Source organism: Pungitius pungitius, chromosome 21, assembly GCF_949316345.1.
Source record: "Pungitius pungitius chromosome 21, fPunPun2.1, whole genome shotgun sequence".
NCBI lineage: Eukaryota > Metazoa > Chordata > Actinopteri > Perciformes > Gasterosteidae > Pungitius > Pungitius pungitius.
In genome coordinates, this window is record NC_084920.1 from 8,836,296 (window position 1) to 8,843,317 (window position 7,022).

Below are 7,022 nucleotides of genomic sequence, written 5' to 3' on the forward strand. Positions count from 1 at the left end.
TAATTATTTTATGACTGATTATATATATATGGTGCTCAATATTGTAGATACCATTTCTAATTTTAAATGAAAATTAGACAAAAGCTTGTTAATAATAAAATATTTAAGTCAAAAACTAAATTAAAACGTATTAGCAAGACCAGCTGACGTGGTGACGTCATCAAGTCAGCTGCTGTTCCAATTGCGGAAATGACCGTTCTCCGTTCTCCCGAACCTGCGAGTCAGGACTCCCGAGTCTGTCTTCCGAGTCTATTCTCGCGGGAACGCAAGTCCGTTCTCGCCGTCTAAGGCATTGAGAAAGGGCCAATGTCAGGCAAGCTCTCTTGCCACACCCACTGCGTTGAGGTTTTCTGATTGGCTGCATGTGGAGCTGGCCGGGGAGAATTTTTCTCATTGGTTGTCTGTGTGCCAGTCCACACAGCACAGAGGCAGCTCACATGGCAGACATGTTTTTCCACGGATTGAGAAACCAGTTTGCACGTGTGGCTGTATGACGTCACATCCGATATGTAAAGGACAACCTGGCAGTGTTTACACCAGGACCAAGGTTTTTAGGGATGAGACTTGGTTGAAAGTTGTTTTGTACTTGTCAGTTTGAGAATCCTTTTTGATGAACATCAAACCAGTACAATAATAATTTGTTCTTTCCTACAACTAACAGCAGATGTGCTCCAGTTTCCTCCCACAATCCAAAGCGTGGACTTGTGAATGGGTTTGTGTCATGGATAGAGAATAGTGACTTGTTTGTGGTGAATCTTGTCATGCGCGTCATTTCGAGTTCTGCTTGTATAAACTGCAGGGATGTGTTTTCAGTAGTGTTGTCAAATGATTAAAATATTAAATCACGATTAACCACATTTATGTCACAGTTAACTCAAAATTAATCACAATTAATTGCACATTTTTATCAATTCTAAATGTCCCTTCATTTTTTCTTCCATAATTTTTTCTTAATATTAATGCTCTTATCAACATGGAAGGGTGGATTAGCTTGCTTCATGCAAATGTTTTATTTAAATGAAAAACAACATTGCCAAACAGGGTGGTACAAATAAAATTATAAAGTGCACATTTCAGGTAAACAGGGACTCAGCCTATAGTGCAGTTAAACCATGGTTTAATATTTTCTTTTTTTCAAATTTGCTGTGAACAAAGCAGTCAGGCCTCTTATTTCAGAAACAATGAACCGTAACAGTTAGGTTACCATTAAAAGGTTACTTCTTCTTTGCTTTCAGCCACCTACTCAAACACACAAGCCTGTTGACATTTTCAGGCAACCCTCCTGTTTTTTAAAATCTCGCAATAAAAAAATTGGGTGTTAACGTTAAACCAAACCCAAACCCATTTTAACGACGTCAAATAACGTTAATAGCGCATTTAAATTGTCCGAACGTCGATAGACATTTTAGAGAAGATGAGTATATGTGATAAAAGGGAATCTTATATGTATTTTATTGGTTGATAGGGGACAGTGCACATAAATAAAAACATTTCTGTAAATGCGCCAGCGTTAACCAAAAGGCGTTATTTAATTCCTGGCAGTTGTCTTACAAAATAAATGTGAAAAAAGGAGATTAAAATACAATGAGGGATGACTATGTTAAGACAACAACTGTTTCACATTAAAATGAAAATAAAGGTTTCCAGACAGCCAGATGCACAGAGTGATCAGGAGATTAACCAAAATGATACATGGAGATAACAAGGAGAAGTTTAACAGCCAAATCTAAAGCCACTGATGAGCAATTGTCTCCTGACCAGAAACACAAGCGCTTAATGGTGCCTTCACCTGCTTGAGTTCAAACTAAGGGGGACATCTAGTGGATGTTTGGAAGAAGTGCAAAGAATTGGTGATGGGCCTGAAGGAAATCCGTTGAAGATCTTTTTCAAGATAAGGTCAATAACATTGATACACCAAATGGCTCTTTATTTCCAATTACAACGCAATATATATGGCACCAGTTACAAAGTCCACTGGTATGTATAGGTTAAGGGTATAATTGAATGATTTATTGTCATTATGCAACACAGCGTTGAACTAAATGCAGTAGTCCTTTCACTATATAGGTAAAACATAACATTTACAGCACAACAACATGTGCACTTTTTTTGCATTAGAAGGACATTTATAGCGCCGACAGATCCATTTGCAATGCGTACGAGATCTTCACACAACATGTTGTGATTTTCTTCCCTACCAGATTAAGGAGCTAGTAGAGTGACCTAAAGAGGGGGGACAATCATGGGTAAACTGGATGATGTCACAGCCTCAGTTTTAAATAGTATGCAATGCCTGTTAAAAGCTGCTTAATAATGTGTGTTGTCAGATAAGTAATTCAATACACTGATTTTGAATTAAAATTATTGTAAACTCTTACAATTTCAAGACACCAAATGTCTACATTGTATTCAATCTACTCTTAGGCATGGACAAGATATACCAGAGGATTTAGAATGTATACTTTCACCTGTCATGTTAAATACCAGTAAATCTATTAAAAAAAAATATATATATATAAAAGCTTTTAATGATTGTAATGTTTTATAGCTGCCAATTTTGACGAGGCCTTACTCCACAGCCTCAGTTGTGATGATTTGAGAGACCTTTTTCTCAGGAGGAAACGAGTTTGGGCTCTTATCAATCCAGAGGTAGCTGGTTACCTACTTTGCTCTAAAATATCTCGCACAACTTGTGGTTTCTAACTGAGTCTGTTGATTCACCTTTGTACGCTGTACTTTTGTTCCTTTTCTTGTAGGATGGGAATGTCACCTTAACAGACAAATCTGCCCCTGGTGAAGCAGGAACAGTGTCTTCACCTAGAGGAGTTCCTCCAATCTGCACTCAGACATCTACTCCTTTGGTGACGAAAAGCCCAAAGAAGATACTGCAGCTTCCGTGTGGTCTATACAGACAGTGAGTTGGAACAAGGTTTAAGCACGCCCCTAGTGGCAGAGAAGGGGACTGTGTCATGTCCAAAGAGCTGAGATGCAGACTGGTGAGGAACACTGTCACCAGCATGATTTCCATCCTGAGAGCCAGTGAGCAAGGAAAGGAGGTCGGGTACCTTTCCAAGCATGAAGTCACTTCAATGGCCAAAAGGCTTGGGGAATATTACCCAATGCTACAGGATAAAGACAAAAGCATGTAAGTGATTTAAATTTGTGGAAAATATGTTTGTTTATTAATTTATTTTGACTCTCTATTAAGCAGGAAGCATGCATAATATTGTTTTGTGTCTGGTGGGGATTTACAGTAAGGTGGTTTTGTTTATATTTTGCACTTTAAATTAGAGATGCAGTGATTGCAATTTCTTGAGAAGCAAGTCTGACCTGCTGATTTTGATTTCCTTTCTAAGAACTATAATTGACAGCACACACAAACATTGTTACTTTTTTACTTTTACATTCATCTATTTGAAATGTATTGAATGTTATTATTAAAATGTAAATGGAAGATAGAGAGGTATATTGAATTGGATACGCCAAAGTGGCAACTGACACTGCTTTACTCGCCACAGCCAAATTCTACCCCGCATTTGAGGGTGGGCGACTGCTAATGTCACGCACTGGTATAAGTAAGTTTCCATTTTCATCCAAGTGCTATTTAAAGTGATAGTATTTTTTGTTTCGTTAGGCCGGGGGGCCGTACTCCGGTCATTTCTGTGCAAACTGAATACACTGAATATGTTTCTGCATGGCTAGGATACCAGCATTTACACCTCTATGACAAGGTGGGTAGCTTCCTGAGAAGAGCAGAGGGGTGGAGCAGTGACCCTGCACAGACCTCTGCTTTCATAAAGTGGATCATTTTCTCTCCAGCTAGGAAGTGAACACAGGTCCAGACATAGTGGGACATTTGACTAACTTAATTAAATATTTTCAACCCTATTTTCCTTAACATGGAGGAGATATCTGCTCAGCTGGATTGTTTGAGAAACTATGGAAGTAAATCTGTGCCATTGGGGGTTGAAATAAAAAGGTGATTGAATTTCTAGCACTGAATATTTATGCATTGAAATTATGTACCTGAATGTTTTTCAACATTAAATCACCACAAAAAAATTCAACCTAAAAAAAAAACTGTTGAAATATTCAGCCTCAACAGAAATGGAGGTTACAATATTCAACCCAAAACATTTCAACCTTGACACACCAACATCCGGGACACTAAGGAAGAGCAATCGATTCTAGATTCAAGATCAGGAGCGTGCGTCAAGCTAAAGGAGCGAGCACCCAAAACACCTTCGGCTTCGGATTGTAGCCATGTCCAGTAATAACGGGGCTTTAACTCTTCTTTATGCCATCAGTGTGGCAACGTATGAAGAAATATATAAAAGAACATATCATGTTCACCCTGAACCAAAACGTTTGCTTGCCACTGACGATATACTACTTTATTACAACTATACTAATCAGCTAAAATGCTATAAGCTTGGTTGGCTGAGTGTGTAGCGCAGCTGCTTTGAGGCACAATGTTATTTTGCGCGACACGGTTCGAATCCCGGTTGTGGCGGACTTTTAATAAATGTTCTTTTATGTATTTCTTCATACGTGGCAGTGACGTAGTGCTCACTTATACAATCGTAATCGCTGCAATGGATATGGGATGCATTTTTGAACATTTTCAGCACAATATGTTCGCAAATGTGTGACGACTCAAGTGACGGAGGCAGACAACATCTGCCTGCTGGGGGGAAACAAACACGCACCCGTAGCCAAACCAGTAGTTCAAAAACCAGTAGGCACGTAACACCGGGGGAAAACAAACACGCACCCGTAGCCAAACCAGTAGTTCAAAAACCAGTAGGCACGTAACACCGTCACTGAAAAATGGGTTCTCGTTTCAGACTTTATGAGCAAATACAGGATCCCTTTGAGATAAATTCTAAAGCCTCGCATTAAGACGTACATCCCTTTATGTAAGACTCTGCGCTACTTGCAGGTCGCTGTGTTGTGCCAGATCCTCAATAAAGTTTACCCATGGCCATGAAGACTCATTTAACGTTACGTGGACTTTGAATGCCGCTTAATACCCAACTGAGATCGGCTTGTGCCGCTCAGAAAAAGGATCCTTCCACCGACCACTTTCCGCACTCTGCGCTACTGCGGTTATTCCTGCAGGTCCTGTCGGGTTTATGCGTCTGCACGCTCCGTTAAAGCCCTCCTCCCCACTACGATACAGCGGCTCATGTGCCTCTTTAAGCGCGTTCCTGGATTCAAAACTCCGCCAATCACTCCTAACAGCTTGTCAAAGGCTCACAGCATTATTAAATTAATTCAAAACTAGAAGAAGAGGCGTATTCTGACCGACTGTACGCTCTCGTTTAACTTCCGCTTAGTTAATGTCCAATACAGTCTGTTAATGTACAAATGTCAGCTGTCTATTACGGAATCTTACAGACACAAACCACACTGATGGCATGAAGAAGAGTTAAAGCCCCGTTATTATTGGACATGTTTACAATCCGAAAGCCGAAGGTGTTTTGGGTGCTCGCTCCTTTAGCTTGACGCACGCTCCTGATCTTGAATCTAGAATCGATTGCTCTTCCTTAGTGTCCCGGATGTTGGTGTGCCAAGGTTGAATTTTTTGGGGTTGAATATTGTAGCCTCCATTTCGAATATTTCAACATTTTTTTTTTTTAGGTTGAATTTTTTTGCGGTGTTTTAATGTTGAAAAACCTTCAGGTACATAATTTCAATGCATAAATATTCAGTGCTAGAAATTCAATCAACTTTTTATTTCAACCCCCTATGGCACAGATTTACTTCCATACACATCCCTTAATTTAAGACTCTGCGCTACTTGTAGGTCGCTGTGTTGTGCCAGATCCTCAATAAAGTTTTTGGGTTGAATATTGTAACCTCCATTTCTGTTGAGGCTGAATATTTCAACAGTTTTTTTTTTTTAGGTTGAATTTTTTTGCGGTGATTTAATGTTGAAAAACATTCAGGTACATAATTTCAATGCATAAATATTCAGTGCTAGAAATTCAATCACCTTTTTATTTCAACCCCCGATGGCACAGATAATAAACCCTTTTCTCTCCTCCAGATGAAGTTTGCAACCTGAAACACACACACAGTTTTGCATATGTTTGAAGAGGAGCACACTAATAGAAAGCTCTGTCCCTGGGGCATTAAGCCCTTGTCAAGTATAACTTGACCCATAACTCTCAGACTTAAAGACTTTTCAGGAGCAAAAATCATCCCCACTTCAGTTTTGAGTCGTGTTTTAAACTACTACTCATTTTATTTCATGTCTGTGCATTAAAGCACTGTTGAGTTTGCTATAATAGGCTGACGAGACAAAATTGTTATATATGTTGTGTTACTATGTGTCTGTAGTTGTCATTTTGAAGCATTAAAATCATATGAAGTAACTACATCTTTAACTCTAAATGTGTGAGCCAATTTTAGTTAGGATTCATGCCTATTTAGTCCCTTAAAAGCACCTGTCTCTTTACTGTGAAGAACGGGTTTCCACTGCAACAGCGTAACACAAAACAAGACGATTTTAATGAAGCAATAAGGTACGAGAGGCTGTACTTTATACTGAGTGCTCAGTGATATGGAACGCTCAGGTCAATCTGAACAGCAATGGTACATTATCGCTCAATAATGTACCCCCGTGACTCACTTTCAACCAATCAGAACGCTGGATTTCATCTACCCGTGTTATAATAACTGTTAATCACCAAGGCCTGGTGATTCTTCCATCAAAATTTAAAGTGGCTCTTCCTGTCATATTATGAGCATCTAGAAACTGCATAGGGGAAATATTCAGACAAAAAGAAAATGCCTGACGTTGAACAACCAAAGATACTTTTTACAGTCTCCTGTAATATATTTTATTTGAAACGTTCATAAATGGAGGTCAAACAGGGCGCTGGGGCTGCTTCTTTAAAAAGTGGCAGAGGGCAATTTACCACTTACAAGCCAAAACTCCACATCAGATCTGTACTGCCATCTTGAGATGTCTTTGTCCGAACAAAAAAGAACCGCTCTTAATAAGAACTAAAACA